The sequence below is a fragment of the Carettochelys insculpta genome, chromosome 3 (assembly GCF_033958435.1).
Source record: "Carettochelys insculpta isolate YL-2023 chromosome 3, ASM3395843v1, whole genome shotgun sequence".
Lineage (NCBI taxonomy): Eukaryota > Metazoa > Chordata > Testudines > Carettochelyidae > Carettochelys > Carettochelys insculpta.
Genome location: NC_134139.1, coordinates 79882114 through 79899474, shown reverse-complemented (window position 1 = coordinate 79899474; position 17361 = coordinate 79882114). Strand labels below are relative to the sequence as shown.

The 17361-nt window shown below is 45.8% G+C and overlaps 1 protein-coding gene across 4 annotated transcripts in view; it reads left to right on the top strand.

The window, feature by feature from the left end:
- FAM120B (family with sequence similarity 120 member B) overlaps positions 1-16033 on the top strand; it is a 155632-nt gene extending 139599 nt beyond the window's left edge. For 3 of the 4 annotated variants that reach the window (XM_074990207.1, XM_074990210.1, XM_074990211.1), the window contains exon 13: positions 7638-16033. The gene's annotated coding sequence lies outside the window, so the exon portion shown is untranslated. Of the gene's footprint in view, positions 1-1821; positions 1920-7637 lie in introns of all 4 variants that reach the window. The other variant, XM_074990208.1, reaches the window with a different exon arrangement.
- The last annotated feature ends 1328 nt before the right edge of the window (positions 16034-17361 follow it).

The window sequence follows — 17361 nt, the reverse complement described above, 5'->3', positions numbered from 1 at the left end:
TCCGCTGTGTTCATGAGCAGCTTGCACACCTGTGCTACTGTTGCTGGCTTCGGCTTGAAACTTTTCTCCAGTCACTGATGGCACAACGAATCCAGGGTTAACTAGTGACCAGGACGTTGAAGGCAGTTGTCCAAGTTGAGACCCCTTGCAGTGTTTCCTCAATTAAAGAATACTCTCAAAACAAGCAGCCCAGTAGCAGTTTTGTCTGTTGGGTAATGAGCTTTCATGGGTACAGCTCACTTCTCCAGATCTACCCCCGAAAGCTCATTACTTAGTAAATTAAAATTGTTAGCCTTTAAGGCTACAGGGCTGCTTGGGGTTTGTTTGTTTTTGGCTTTTTTGGTGATGCTACAGACGAGCCTGGCTCCCACGCCTAGGGAGTATTCTGGATTCTCTGTGTAGTGGGTGGGGAGTTGTTTTTGCCCTTGTCACTGCATATGTTTTGAGCTGCTAGGGACTTCAGCATAATCCGTGCAGGAATAACGTTTAACTTACCTGGCTCAGTACCCGTGCCTGTTCAAATGGGATAGACAAATGCCCACTGGCCAGTAAGTAGTGATTACCTACCCTGCTGTTTAGGCACTTAAAGCAATCAGAACTATTCACTTGTAGCCCATGCTTTGCCCCCATTTTGGGTGGAGTGTGTCTGGACGAAGTACATCTAGCCCTGATGGTGTAGGACTGGGGCAGTGTTCCCTCTAATTTTTCCTACCCACAGGTGGAATACATTTCACCACCCATGGGAACACATGTTGCCCATTGTGGGCGGCTACAGGAGCTCTGCTAATCAGCTGGGTGGCCACCCAAGTGCACAGCCTACTGGGAACACTGGACTGGGAATTACTCTGTCCTGTAAAGCTGAAAGTACAGCTCGCTACACCTTTCCCTTGCTTCTCCCTGGCAGTGATGGTTAGGTGTTATATAGATTTGGGGCATGTTGGTGATTTCATTGCCAACCCATTAACATTTTTTGCCATCAAAATGAAAATCTCTTCAACAGACCAACTCCCCCTTAGAAGCATATCCTATTCCATTGGTTTCCCTTGTCTCTTTTCCCTACAGCATTATCATTTGTCACGATGCTTTTAGGAACACCCGTACTATGTTTATTTTGAACTGGAAGAGGAGGAGGGTTACCTTTGAATTTCATTCATGTGATTAGCATTTTACGGTCATTTAATACTGCGGTAGCTCATGGTTAGTTATGAAAACTGAGTGAGAGTTCTATTAATGACCTGTTGCTTGACAAGACTTCTGATGCCGTAGAAGAAAATGCACAAGTTTGGTGCTTCAAAGTTTATCAGTTTTTTTTTTAACTGAAATAGTTATTGTTAAGCCAAATCCTGAGTTTCCTGTTCAGCTTCCACTCAGTCCTCGTTCAGGCAGAACTGCCACTGACCTCAGCAGGAGTTTGCCTGGCTTCACTGGGAGCTGGCCTGAGTATTGTAATCCCTAATCCTCAATTAGGTGTATGTAGGTTTGGGTTCATAGAGTGGGGCAGCATGAATCTGGTTTGAAGTGATGCCTGGTGGAAACCGGAATTGATGTTAACCATAGGTAGTGCCAGAATATAGCACCTCTAGCCTTTTGGTATGTGCTACTCTGCCTCCCAGAGCAAATATCGAAGAGCAATATACCTCACCTTGTAGCAGCAGCCTTGCCTGAGTTAAGAGTTGCCAACGGAGATGCTATCTGTCCTTCAAGATTCTGGAGTTGCTTCTCGGATCCTTGACGTTTGGCACAGAAGTATTCCCAAGGAGTAGGCACATGGGAGATCCTCCCAAAGCCTCATGGATTTTCCTCTTTCTGGATTTCTCGCAGGGAGTAGGAAGATGGCAGGAGCACTTCTGCTGGCTCAGCTTTGCTTACAAGAGTCCTGACAAGGCCTGGTGTGGTTTGGAAATTTTCCTCCCTTTCCTGTAAGTGCAGATGGGACTTGATCAGGTCTAGGGGTGCTAGAGAAAACGGCTGATGGTGCCACTTGGTTTTGGAGGTGACACCAGCTTTCAATTTTCTATCATTTGTCATGCTTTGGTCTTCATTAAGGCAAGTTAAAAAGGAGCAAGGGAGTTGCACTTTCTAAGGACTAATAGGGGCATATGAGAACTAAATGGTGCTTCTCTGAATGTATAGGACGGGGTGACTGAAATCTTTTTAGAACCTGGCTGTCCAAGAAATGGGCATGGTAATTGCTATGGACTCCTGTAATGAGCTCTACCTAAGTCGTTGACATGCAGTTTATACACTAAAGCCATAGTCGAACACTAAAGCCACTGGTTTTGCAGAATAAGACGACCTGCTTACGGAGCGGAATCCGACACTGGGAGCCCTGCTGCCCTAGTGTTCTGTGAGCTGCCCTGGCTGCTGGCATGTTTCTGGGAGGAGTTGAAAATGCTGATTTTTAACCTATAAAGGCCTGAATGGCTTGAGACCACAGACTGAGATCTTCTCTCCCCTTTGTTTTTGTGAGGGTCCCTGAGGAGGCTCAGGTGGGAACTCCCTGGATGAAGAGTGGGTGGGTGCAGTGATGGAGGGCTTCAACGCAAAGCTTCATTTGTGAAGGAGTCTTGACTTTAGAATTTGTTTTTCCATTTAGTCTCCCTTGCGAAGCTTTTGTCGTGTTTGGCCAAGTGATTTTGTTGGTTTATTTCAGTAAATGTATGAATTAATAGAGATGCTCCAATCTATGGCCTATTTTGTCAATTAGATCTTTATGGCCAAGCCTCAGTGTTGGTTAGAAGTATTGGAAACTCCTGAACTGTGGCCCCACCACCTTGCATTACCTCTTCCCCCAATACCTCACTCACTCTTCTCTCCCACTGCTCATCTTTATGTCCAGTAAAAGTAATGGGGCCATGGCTCCCTGATTCCGCCCCCCTCCCTCTTCTATTCCTGCATCCATTGCTGGTCCACTGTAGGTGTCAGGGTCTGCCTGCATGCAGCACCTCTAAGGAGCTAGTTGACTATATCAGTAAATTCATCCCATCTTGCTGAGGTCTGTGATGCCAGGAGCAAACGGACCAATCCTGGCCTCACTTCAGCATTAAATGTGGAGGTGATACTGACGTGCAGTCTGTGTGATACCACAGAACAGTGGAAAGCACACACCTAAACAGATAGATCGGTCCCGGTGTGGCTCAAAGCAATGTGGGACAGCAGTTGGAGGACTGCTATGGCAAATGAGTGATATGTGCAAACACACATTAATTTACACTTACTGAATATGCAATACACTTAATTCACTTGCAAAACAGAGCATAGAATACATATTAACTGGCCAGCTGGACCACTTCGTAGACATATGGACACAGTTATTTGAATGCAGTCTGTCTAAAGCTAGCCAAGATTCTGCCCTCTGTGTAGACAAGTCCTAAAATTATTAATTATATAAAATATTTGACTTTACGTTAAATAGCCTGGATGGTACTGGTAACGGGAACTTCTAGCATGCTGATACAATTTAAGAAAGGAGAGGATTTAAAATAAGGGCAAAGGGACAAGATTTTTAGCAGATGCCTTTCTGCTGAGCATGGCCCTCTGAAAACAAGGTACCTGTGGATGTCTGGCCTGAGAGTGCGGTGCCCATTAATCATCCTGGCCTAAAGTTTTACAACTTGAAGGAAAAGAGCGTTAGGGGAGAGTGATTGAAAGGAATTTGCCAGTTTGGGCAGTTACTAATCAAATTCAGATTAATGGGGTAAGTCTAAACTGGAAGCCATCTATTACAAAGCACGATACATGGCACAGGAATGTGAGGGCTTTTCAATATGTAATATTGCAACAGGTTAAGGTCAGGTATGCCTTATTTAAAAAAAAAAAAACACTTATGTAACAGGCTGCATCGACACATCTACTTCAGTTTAAACCGACCTTAATTCAGTTTAGCTGAAGTCAGTGACGAATAGATTACAATAAAAACAAGCAGTCCTGTAGCACCTTAAAGACTAACAATTTTATTTATTAAGTAGTAAGTTTTTGTGGAGAAGATCCACTTCAGCTCATTACCTAATAAATAAAAATTGTTAGTCTTTAAGGTGCTTTTGTTTTTTGTTGATTGTTTTGTGAAGCTACAGACTATCAGGGCTACCCCACTGAGATTAGGTTACGGTAAGTAAGCCAATCTTGTTTTGCTGTAACTGTCCACCTGGAAGTTGGTTCTTGTGTAGTTAAAGCAATGGGAGTTTATCTGTAGACATGGCCTTAGTCATCGTGACTGCTCAGAATGAGACCATGGCACTGACAGTGTTTTCAGTGTAGACCTGCCATTCGTGACAAAACAACTCTGGAATGGGTTATTTTCTTGTTGGGGGAGAAATATATTAACACAGACAGAGGGCAGAATGCCTGGTACGAACTAACACAATTCCCTGTTGGGTGTTCATGGCTGCAGCTAAACCAGTGTACAATGCAATTTGCCTGCAAGTGGAGCAAAGACTAAACCATGTTTAGCACTGCTTTATGTAGGGATATAAAATCATAAGTGGTGTGGAGAAAATAAATAAGGAATTGTTATTTACTCCTTCTCACAACACAAGAACCAGGGGTCACCAAATGAAATCAACAGGCAGCAGGTTTAAAACAAACAGGAAATTTTTTTCACACAACATACAGTTAACCTGTGGAACTCCTTGCCAGAGGATGTTGTGAAGACTGAGACTATAGTAGAGTTTAAAAAAGAACTAGATAAATTCATGGGGGATAGGTCTATCAATGGCTATTAGCCACAATGGGCATGGAGGGTGTTCCTAGCCTCTGTTTGACAGAAGCTGGAAATGGGCGACAGGGAGCTGATCACTTGGTTACCAATTCTATTCATTCCCTCTGGGACACCTGAAATTGGCCACTGTGGGAGGACATAATACTGGGCTTGATGGATCTATGGTCTGACCCAGTATGGCTGTTCTTAATTGATCCTCAACAGCATTTGCACCCACACTCTGAGCACCAGCTCAACTGTATCCATTGCTGACAGTGCAAGTAGTTTTGCTAGGGTTAGGCAAAGGGTCCCTGATCCTGTACATTAGTTCCATATGCTGAAGAGGAATTCTTAAATTAGGTTTTTCCACTGTTTTTTTTCCCCCAGTTAAATGTGATGTAAAAGCCCTCTAAATAATGAACCTAAACCATTCACCAGTGTTCCTTCAAATACAGTTTTCACACCAATTTTGTGAACTAGGTCAGGAGAGAAGTGACCTAGCAATACAAAAAGCCAGAAGTTTTTTGAGGCTGGCTTGAAATCTGTAAATGAATGCATTCTGCAGAAACTCCCTTTTTTTTTTTTTTTTTTTTTTTTTAAATAAAGTCCCTCTAACTTTAGTCAGAAAGCTCCTAAGTACACAAGGGGAGAAAGAAATGGGACATTCTGGCTTGAACAGCTGTTAAAACTGTCACCCAGTTTCAACATACTTGGCAAAAGTTGTAAATACAGTAAACCCTCTAAATGCATGATTTCACGTTGTGCCTAACTCACACTAACATGAGATAAGCGCAACTCAAAATCCTGCCCCCCCCCACCCCCAGGCCATGGCTCAACCCCCATGGTTCTGCACAGTCCTGGCTCAGCCACTCCCCCAAGCCCGGCTCACCACCTGTGCATGGCTCCAGCTCACTCACCACCAGGAGGTGGCGGGGGGGGCTCCTCCTGGCTGCACCAAGCCCCAGGGAAGCAGCAGCCATGGGCGCTCCCAGCCCCCTTTCAAGCCCTCTGCCTGTGGCTCCGGTTCAAACCCTCCACACACACCCTAGTCCTAACCCACCCCAGGCTTAACCCTCCTGCCCCCCTCCCACAGACCCAACCCGCTACCAGGCTTAACCCTCCCCAGCTGCCCCCACAATCCCAGGACTTACTGTTTAAAGAGGAGCACCTGCTGCTTCCCAGCTGAAGATCATGGGTTCCACCAGGGCAAAAAGCCACCCGTGACTTACGCAAAATTCGAGTTACACGAGGATGCGTGGGAGTGTAACCCTTTTGCTTAAATCAAAGGTCTACTGTGTAGCACACATAGCAAATAAATACCTTCAATACCAAAAGGGTTGTTGCTCCACATAGTGACAGACTGGAATAACTCTTCTGCTCATAATCTTCTTTTCCATCTACTTTATATTTGAGTGAGTTTGTGCATCCATCTGCCCATCCATCTCTCTCTGATTCTCTTTGTCTGTCTGTTCAAGAATTCCTCCTAAACAGTAAGACCTAGGCTCACTGAATTTGGTATGCCATTTCCTCTTATAACTTAAAGCAGAGTCAGAGTGTGGTTGCGCCAGGACAACAGGATGTGCCCGGAATTTCATTAACCGGAAAGGGAGGAGTGTGATAGCAAGGACAATTATACTCCAGAATGATCACAGGGGGTGGGAGCAGGGAGCAAGTGCAGTCCTGATAACAAGGGACAGCCATGAAGCAGCTGCCATCCAGCTACCCTGGGCTGGCCCCGTGGAACAGCCTTCAGCTATCCCCACTCCCTGCCCTGACCCTCACTCTCCTACCCTCTTTCCTGAGCCCTCTCCCCTACCTCTTAATCCCCTGCCCTGAGCCTCCCACAACACGAAGCCCCTGGCCTGACTCCTGTACCACACATCCCCTGCCCTGAGAGACCCACGCAACGCTACATAAATCTTCTTGGTATGCTATATTTAAAGGGACACGTCAATGTGAGCAAACAGGAGGGCTGCCAAGCCATGCACTCCAAAATGCAGCTTCATTTACAACCCTGCTTACCTAAAACCTCATAAGAACAAAAATCTTGCAATGTTTTTTCTAATTTAACGAAAGCTGCTTTTTTATTTCAAAACTGTTGTTAACACCAGTGGAGGAGAGGTGTGCATAGAGGTCAGAGTGAGATAAACAGGCTGACGCTTTCGCAAATCAAGCTGACTGAAGTGTAAAAATTAAAGCGCGGTGCCAAGTCAAGCATAAGGCCTCTGGGCCAGCTGATTGTGTTACACCAACGAGCCCAATAGGGCTGAAATAGTGGTTTAGCTTTTGGGGAGTGACACAAAACCAAATAAAGGTGAAGTTATGAGGCAGATCATGTCCCGGAGACCCAGGTGTGTCTCTCCCAGGTTTTGGGTAGAATAAATGGAGTCCAGTCCATTCCCCTGCCCACCCGCCAGCCCTTAGAGTAAACCCCTGTGGAGGGCGGAGGTGCCCTGTGAGTTGGAAGACTGCAACAGGAGGAAGGGACATTAAAGCATCAATCTTGCCAGGATTCCACCACAAATTTCAGCCTGCTTGACTCTGCAATGACTTTCCCCTATACAGGGAAACCTCTTCCCCTTAGGACAAATTCTAGGTGCAGCAGTAGACCACAGTGCCACTAGTAAACTGGTGCAGAGGAGCAAGGGTTACAAAACGGACAAAGCCATGCCAGTGATTCTGGGGAATTCCCAGACTTTAGGGATCCATAGGCTTGGATAAGCCAAATCCCTTTATTTTCAAGAAGGCAAGTTTCCCTCATTCCTCTGCTGGAACAATATATGGGAAACGGGTGGAATCACCACAGTTTTCCACCTCTGGCATCTTTCACACATCTCCCTCCCCAGAGGAGGCATTGAGATCAGCCATTTTACTGGTGCGGGGGTTCTGGTATCCTGAATGAAAACACTAACATGGATTTTTGTGCCGTGATTCTTTTCAGATGATGCCCAAATTGGGAGAGTGGCAAATGATGAAGAGGACAACTAGAGCGATCTGGATGAGGAGGTAAACTGGGCTCAAGAAACAATATATGTTTTAATTTAGCTAAATGTAAATAAATACGTCTTGGGAAAAAGAACATGAGCTGTACTTAGCAGTAGGAGGGACTCTCCTAGGAAGCAGGGACTCGAGGGGGAGGGAAATGTGGGGGCCATGATGGAAAATCAGCTGAACATGAGCTCCAGTCTGATGATGTGGCCAAGATGGCTAATGGGATCCTTGGGGGCCTAAACAGGAACCTTGAATAGGAGTAGAGAGGTTATTTTACCTCTGTAACGTGGCACTGGTGTGACTACCACTGGCACAAAGTGTCCAGGTCTGGTGTCTGCAGTTCAAGGCTGTTGGTAAATTGGAGAAGATTTAGAGAAGAGAAAGTTTTCCTTACAGCGGTAGACTCAAGGGCTAAGTCTACCCTGCAAGCATCTGTCTACAGAAGTGACTGTTGGAAGAGATGTTCAGATAAAACTTCTGTCGAAAGATCATATCTCCACATAAAAGTGGATTGATCTTTTTGATCCTTTCTGTCAACAGAAGGGCCCATTAGAGTGTCTACACACCTATTTTATCGACCGTTTCTTTCGACAAAACTCATTTTGTGTGTAGATGGTCTGTGAGTTTTGTCTACAAAACTCTCTAGTGTAGATGTAGCCAAGGAACTCAGTCTAGGTGAATGACAGGAACAACAGCTGACCTGATTATACACTGCAAGTACCTACCTCGTCAACATATAACTAACAAAGGTCTCTTCGGCCTAACAGAGAGAGGCATATTGTGAACCAACAACAGCTAGAAGCTGAAGCCAGCTAAATTTAGATCAGAAATAATGTGTAATTTTAATGGTGAGAGTAATTAACTACTGGGACAGCTTTCCAAGCTTTGTGTTGGATTCTGTGTCACTGGCAGTTTGTAAATCTCGACTGGATCCTTTGCTCACAGATATGCTCTAGGGATTACCTTGAAGAAGTTTTGTGGCCTGTTATAAGACACGATCAGAATAGATGCTCATACTGAAGGTTTCTTCCCACCTTAGACTCTCTGAATCTTGGCCCTGTTCCTTTACCCTTTCTCTTTTTGCTAAAGAAAATTAACTATTGTAGGTTACTCTGATGATGTTCTCTTTTTAGGAGGCCCCCTTTCCCCACCCTTCCTGCTCCTCTGAAATGATCAGCATTGGGTCTGAGACTGGCCAGCAGCTGTTAAAGGCCTGGGAGAGCCTAGTAAGAAACATACTGATAAGTTATTTACAAAACCCCCAGTTTTTAAAACCTACAGATGTTTGTCACAGTGTCACACAACAAAGCACCGACAATACAATGACAGCTTAGCACTGCAGTAGGAGAATTTAAGGCTGTGCCCAAGCCAGCAGTCCTTACTCAAACAAAGCTGCCAAGCCCATGTCTGTGGGAGCTGGACCTGGGAAAGGAGTTCAAGACACAATGCTCTGTTAATGTTAGGCCCATCCCTGCCCTCTTCTCTGGTTTATGACTGCCTCAAATGGCCTGAAAGCAAAGGACTCGTTCATTAAACAAAGCAACCTATGAAGGAAGGGAAGAAAGGGAGTGGAGGGGAGTGAAAGGGAATTGTTTTTCATCCCCCAGTCCCCTCACTTTATGGTCACTCTCACGCATGAGGCCTGGTTGTGGGCCGTGCTCAGCATCTCCCAGGAGCAGACAAGACTAAGTAAAAGAGCCAGTCAGTGTGTGTTTCAATATATTTTTTTGTTTTAGATCTAGGGGAAGTGGGACTGTTTCGCTCTGCCCTGGCTCTTGCCCACTGCATTTCAGGTGTAAACAAACCTCAGAGATCAAACTGAGGTCTGTCTATTGAATTTCCCTGGTTTGGTGTCTATTGGGGTCTGAAACCTTATGATGAATGTGGAAATTTCAGGTTTGGAACTCACCCGGTGGCAGATTGTTTTGTCCAGTTTCCGTGGGAACATTTCAGGCAGCTTTACTTTTAACAGCATTTGACAATTTCTGAGCATCTAATTCCTCCCAGGAAATTATAGGAAAACTGAACCAGTCCACTCAGTGTCTCTGGCCCACAGTACCCACGGCATGGGCACAGGCATGAATTTGGGAGACTGTAGAAAAAAAGGAAAAATTATTGTGGCATATGATGTGCCAGGATGCTAGTGAGACATCTTGGCCTCGTCCTCAAATTAAAAAATAATCCCTTTAAAATTCATGCCGGGAAAATCGTGGTCTTAGTTAAAATAATTAGGTCGGCTGCGTGGTGCTGCCTTTTCGAAGGATGAGACAGAAAAAAATCTGTGGGGATAAATAGCAACTAGAAATGGAGGTCTCAATCCTTCAAGGTGCTGAGTTCTTTTACTTCCCATGATTTCAGCCCCTCAGTATGCAAATCATATGTACACAATGCTTCCTAAATGTCTGTTCAAATCAGCCAAGCCCATTTGTAATGACATTTTTAAGTAAACAAACATAGTCTTTGGGCCTGGAGGCTGACCTCATGCAGACCTGTATCAGTTGCTGCCGTACCAACTATGCAGCAATATGCACCCATATGTCTGAGATCAAAATAAGGCCTCCTTCAAAATTAGAGAGGCAAACCCTATCACAGTAGGGAAGCCCATGTGATATTCTATGGCTAGTTTTATACCTATAATGTAATTGCTTTTGAAGCCTGTGATGGCAGCCAAATATTGCCATCTGGTGGTTCCTTTTAGCATTGCCCCAGCTGCATTCAGTTCAACTCCATGTCCGAGAGCAGCTTCCCAAAACGCATCTCTGCCATATGCAGGCTCCGAGCCAGGTAGCTAGAACCTGGCCAGCTGCCAGAAGTGTTTGGACCGAGCAGAGTGATCAGCCCAGTGAGTGCTTGTCAGCCAAAACCTAAACACACGGACCTTTAAAAAAATCAATGCGTAGAAGTTGTCCCAGCCTTCCCACAGAAAGAGAAGCCCTAGTAAACCGGGTAGCCCCTGCAAGATAGGGAGGAAGCAAATTTCTCCCTTTCTTCATCTTGGTAGATAAATCTAATCCCCAGGATTTAGGTAGATTAGGGGTGTTAATGGTTAACTGGTAAGCCTCAGCCTACAGGGACAGGAGTTACTGGTTACAGTTAACAGGTAGGGGCTGGAGCATCCTCACTCCCTGCCTGGCATGAGCAAGGAGTTGGTCCAGCCCTGTGAGACTGCTACAGGTGGGGGGGTGCGCCAATGTGGTCAGAGCAGCCGCTGTCTGTGGTGGCCTGAGGTGAAGTGGGGGCACTGGGGAAGCCACTCCAGCCCAGCCAGGCTAAAGTGGCCCCCTTTGCTGCAGACAGGGACTGCTCTGGCTCAGCTGGAGCTCCCCTGCCCCTGGTGTGCTGAGGGTGCTAGGAACTGGGGCTGCTCTGGCTGGGCTGAAGTGCCCTGCACCAGGGCTCCTCTGGCCACATGGGACTGGGCTGGAGTGGCCTCCCCAGCCACACCCATGCTTTCGTAGGTTAAGCAATAGGTTAGCCTGCCATTTAACTGGTTAACCAATGAAACGGGGTTTTACATCCCTAAGGTGGATAAATCTAACCCAGTCCTCTGCTGCCAGCAAGCACTAGCCGTATTCTGGTGCAGATAGGCCTGACCTTATTACTACTTATGAATGCTTGCATTGCAATAGTGCCCCACCATCTCCATAATCCAAGGTGCTAGTCAAAGCCCTTTACAAACATTAAACATTTAACCAGTTCCACTGTGATGTGGCTGATTAGTTTCATCCCTGCGCTGCAGAATGAGGCAGGGAGCTGAGCGAGGCCACAGAGGGCTGAGTCAGGGCTAGAGCTGCAAATAGAACTCAGGAGGTTCCTACCTTTTAGCCCTGGGCTCACATCATGGTGGGAGTGTTTTTGTAGATACTTTGGGTGCTACCATAATAAGAAGGCCCCAGGGAGGATTGGAAACCTACTCTGCTGGGCATGGTACAGAAACAAAAGCCTGCCCTGGGCGATCTAAAATATAGAGAGAACTGCATAACCCTCAGGACAGATTTGCTTTATTCAGCAATAAAAAGTGGGTGGGGGTGGGCTTAGAAAACATGCTTCACAGCTGCAATGCCCTCGCCCTGGTTTTTACCTGCCCGAGGATGAGTGTTTAAATACAAGGAGTTCAGACAATATAGCTGTGTTTATTGATCAGCTTTATTTAAAAAAGCAAAGGAAGTTTGGCGGGGGGGGATTTATGATGAGTGGATTATGTACGGTAGAACCCCAATTATCCGACCTAAACGGGACCAAAGGATGGTTGGATAACAGAAATGTTGGATAATGCTGAAGTCAGATGAGCCAGCCGCCATAGGGCTGACTGCTGCGGGGCTGGCAGAGCAGCTCAGTGGCCTGGCTCGACTATTCAGAAAATTTGGTTACCCAGTAACCCTGTGTTGGATAATCGGGGTTCTCCTGTATTGTAAATTCTTCTCGTGCTGTGTCGCGTACGGTACACGTGCAGTCGAAAACAGTCATAATCCAACAAGGTGACAAGAATTAATCTTGTGGGATCAGCTGACAGCTTTCTTTGGCAGGGAACAAGCCTTGTGGACAGGGTGAAGCAGTAGGCATCGTACATCTTGACTTTACTAAAGCTTTTGTTACAGTGAACCCTTGATTTTTACAGACCCCGATTTAGCAGGCATCGGGAACAATGGACATCCGCCAGCACCCCAGTGTTCCCAAAGCCCACTTGGTAGGGCTTGTAAAATCCTAAGTCTTCCACCCCCCGCTCCCCCAAAAAAGTATGATGATTTACCCAGAGCCACCGCTGGCTGCCCTGGCTGGAGGGGCCGTTGTTTCCAGCTGCAGTGGCTAGAGGAGCTGCAGAGGCTGGAGCCTGCATTGTGGCCAGGACTGCCTCCACCGGAGCCACCATGCACTCCTCCCACCAGGGCTGGGGTGCACTCATGTACACACCCCATCCCTAGTGGAAGGAGCGCATGGCGGCTTAGGCAGTGGCTCCTCTAGGCTGCAGCAGAATCTCCAGATGCGCATCCAGCGCCTCCAACCACCGTGGGGCTCCCACTGCAGCTCCAGTGGCCACAGGGGAGTCTTCAGCCATTGCAAGGCCCCAGACATGGGTCCAGCTGCAGCAGAGGCTCCAGCCACGACTACAGGCTCCCACATCTCCTCCACCAGCGGTTGCGGCTCCAGCGGAGGTCAGTGACCAGCATTTTTTGGGGAAAAGGGAGGATTGTGGCTGGGGAAGCCTGACGGGTGAGTAGGAAGTAAAGCCTTGGATTTAATGGATTTTTGGGTTTAACAGACACCTCTCTCCTCGTATTAGTGCAGTCAGCCCTCGATTTAATGGACTGTCTTGCATGATCTTCTCAAACTAGGGAAATGTAACCTCCGGGCTGCAGAGAGATTTGCCAGCTCCTGGGCAAGGTGGAAGGGGTTGACTCTGGGCCCCTGGAAGGCACATGGCCTCAGGCAGAGGAGGCAGGTCTGGGGCTAGTCAACCAGCCCTTCAGCACTGCCCAGCCCATGTCGCGCAGGGCTCCAGTGGCAATTTAAAGGGCCTAGGATTCCGGCTGCAGGAGCCCTGAACCCATTAAAGTCACCAGGCCCCTGGACAGGTGCCCCTTTTGCTCCCCTTATTAGCTGCCCTGTGCAACCTAGATAGAGCTACTATTACGTGAGTGCAAAACCTCCCAGAATGTAGTTATGGTTCACAGTCATGCTCAAAGTGCATAAGGAGTGGGGTCCTACAGGGGTCAGCGCTGGATCTGGTTAATGTCTTCATTAGGGATTTGGATAATAGCACAGAGAGCGCGCTTATAAAGTCTGTGGATGATACCACTCTGGGAGGGGTTGCAAGTACTGTGAAGGATGGAATTAAAATTCAAAATGCTATTGACAAACTGGAGAAATGCTCTGATGTAAATAAGCACAAATGCAAAGTACTCCTCTTAGGAAGAAACAATTAGTTGCACCTATGCAAAATGGGAAATGACTGCCTAGGAAGCAGTGCTGCGGAAAGGGATGTGGGAGTAAAAGCTAAATATGAGTCACTAGTGTAAAAACACACACACACGTATGCCCACAAGAAAAACACCACACTCTGGGCTGTAGTAGCAGAACTGTAAGCTACATACGAGAAGTAATTCTTCCACTCTACTCTGTGGTGATTAGGCTTCAAGTTCAGAATTGCCCAGTTCTGGGTGTGCCATTTTAACCAAGGTAACAGACACATAGGGTGCTAGCCATAGCACAGTGTGACCCATCCAATGAGAAACCCAAATACAAATGAAACTCACCTGGTTGTGTTACAAACCAAGGAGCCAGCCCCAATTAATCAGTGCTCCCTAAACTTTTAGCAACTCTTCAGTGATTTATGGTTGTGTAAAAATTACACAACTCACTAGTGCATATGGATTAATATAAAACCCCATGATGCTTCAGCTGATTTTTACTTGTGTATTGGAGTTTGAACCTGAAACTCGGGAGAGGCATAAGACCACACTAACCCCTGGTGCAAAACCAAGCAAACATTTAGTGCCCTGCACTCACCAGCTGCACAGTGCCACTTGCACGCATAAAGAATTATTGTGGGAACTTTAAGTACGTATCAGATCTTTTCGATGACTTTATCAAAATTAACAAAGCACAATTGTAGGGTTCTTACTCAAAAGATAAAAACCCAGTGTTCCACGAATAACTACTTGAAAGAATGTTTCTAATGCTCTTCCTCACCACCACGCTCCTGCCATTTGCTCGTGGTGACATCAGATATTTACTATATTGGTCAGGTTCCTTCTGCAACCATAAACCTATGGATGTGAATTTGCTGCTTTTTACAAGGAACAAGAGTGGCACCCAGTGGCCAAGTGTTTTAATGAACCTCTTTGATGAGCACAAGACATGAATACAGTGTGGCTGTGTAAGTTGTGGAGGGGAGAACTAGCCCATCATTTAGCCTGTGAACTAGCTGATAAAGGGGTGTGATGCAACATCAAGAGCAGGCAGACTGGAAGAATCAAATGTGTTGTTCTCTGTAGGATAGAGAGGTGCTGGTGTCTGTGTGTATGGAGAGTGAAAGCATCCAAGAACAAGTACAGTAGTCTGTATTTTGCCACTGAACATGGAGGCCACTAGGTTGGACTTCTCAGGGGTTAGATCAAGTTGTACAGTTTCAGGTACGGCTTTTGGCCCAGCTCTCATTCCCAGTGGCTTCACTTTGCTTGAAAGCATTAGTGACACCACAACTGGGTCTTGCATTGCTGGTTCCTGGAGTCAAGAGTACAACAATCCTGCCTTAGCCTACATCCACACTTGGAGCTAGAGGTCACTGAGAGATGCTAGATCAATAACTAAAAATGGTAGCAATTCCACAGTAGCCTGGACAGCAACGAGTGGCAGCATGGGTCATTCAGTGCAGAAGTTACATCAGTGCAGGATGTTACAGAGGTTCCTAAATCTGAGCCAGCCTTTTTAGGTGACAAATCTGAGGAACTCTCTCAGATTGAAGTGACATTAGAGGAGGTTTTGGAGTTAATTGATAAGCTGAATAGTAACAAGTCTCCAGGACCAGACGGTATTCACCCAAGGGTTCTGAAAGAACTCAAATGTGAAATTGCGGAGTTATTAACAGTGGTTTGTAACCTATCCTTTAAATCCACTTTGGTACCAAATGACTGGAAGATGGCCAATATAACGCCAATATTTAAAAAAGGCTCTAAAGGAGACCCTGGCAATTATAGACCGATAAGTTTAACATCAGTACCAGGCAAATTAGTAGAAACACTAGTAAAGAATAAAATTGCAAGGCACGTAGAAGAGCACGAATTGTTGGGCAAAAGTCAGCATGGTTTCTGCAGAGGGAAGTCGTGTCTAACTAATCTATTAGAATTCTTTGAAGGGGTTAATAAACATGCGGACAAGGGGCACCCAGTGGACATAATATACCTAGATTTCCAGAAAGCCTTTGACACGGTCCCACACCAAAGGCTTTTATGTAAATTAGGCGGTCATGGGATAGGAGGAAAGATCCTTTCATGGATCGGGAATTGGTTAAAAGACAGAAAACAAAGGGTGGGACTAAATGGTAAATTTTCACAATGGAGGAGCGTAACTAGTGGTGTTCCCCAGGGGTCAGTCCTGGGACCGATCCTGTTCAACTTGTTCATCAATGATCTAGAAAATGAGGTAAGCAGTGAGGTGGCAAAGTTTGCAGATGACACCAAGTTGTTCAGGACAGTCAAAAGCAAAAGGGATTGTGAAGAACTACAAAAAGATCTCAGCAAACTGAGTGATTGGGCAGCAAAATGGCAAATGAAATTTAATGTGGGTAAGTGTAAGGTAATGCATGTTGGAAAAAATAACCCAAATTACACGTACTACATGATGGGGTCAAATTTAGCTACGACAGATCAGGAAAGGGATCTTGGAGTTATAGTGGATAGTTCTCTGAAGACATCCACGCAGTGTGCAGCGGCAGTTAGTAAAGCAAATAGGATGTTAGGAATTATTAAAAAAGGGATCGATAATAAGACAAAAGATATCATACTTCCCCTATATAAAACTATGGTACGCCCACATCTTGAGTACTGCGTGCAGATGTGGTCTCCTCACCTCAAAAAAGATATATTGGCATTAGAAAAGGTTCAGAAAAGGGCGACTAAGATGATTAGGGGCTTGGAACGGGTCCCATATGGGGAGAGGCTAGAGAGACTGGGACTTTTCAGTTTGGAAAAGAGGCAATTGAAGGGCGATATGATAGAGGTATATAAAATCATGAATGGTGTGGAGAAAGTGAATATAGAAAAATTATTTACCTTCTCCCATAATACAAGAACTAGGGGACACCAAATGAAATTGATGTGTAGTAGGTTCAAAACTAATAAAAGGAAATTTTTCTTCACACAGCGCACAGTCAACCTGTGGAACTCCTTGCCCGAGGAGGCTGTGAAGGCCAGGACTCTATTAGGGTTTAAAAAAGAGCTTGATAAATTTTTGCAGGTTAGGTCCATAAATGGCTATTAGCCAGGGATAAAGTATGGTGCCCTAGCCTTCAGAACAAGGGCAGGAGATGGATGGCAGGAGATAAATCACTTGATCATTGTCTTCTGTTCTCCTTCTCTGGGGCACCTGGCATTGGCCACCGTCGGCAGATGGGATGCTGGGCTGGATGGACCTTTGGTCTGACCCAGTATGGCCATTCTTATGTTCTTAAGTTTGGACTGATAAAGTTCAGATGAGACATCGATGTGTTTCTTTGTTTACCTGCTACTACGTCTTATGGTAACCAAGAGAAGACTTGAATTTTATGCCTCAGCAAAGCAGTAATTTCAGAGACGCTTAACATGAAAACGTGTATCTTTGCAAACAGCTCTTCAAGGCCATATAGCTCATGCTTTGCAAAAATATGCTAAGACCTGTGTCATTGTTTTGCATATGTCCTGCCTTTAAATTAAAAATGAGGCATCTTGCCACCTGTAGCAGGACTCAGTATCAGCTGTCCTCTCCCCTATGAAGTGAGACTAGCACTACTGTACTAGGATCACATTGTCACAACCTTGGAGCAAGGAGCAATTCTGCGCTGCTTTTGTGAAGTACTAGACAGTCAAATGCAAGGGGAAAATGACTGTGCAAAAAGAATGCATGGATGGTATAGAACAGTCCCTTAAGCTAAAGCCTCACTCCTTTTTCTGACATGACCATTTTTCTATGTAAGAGTG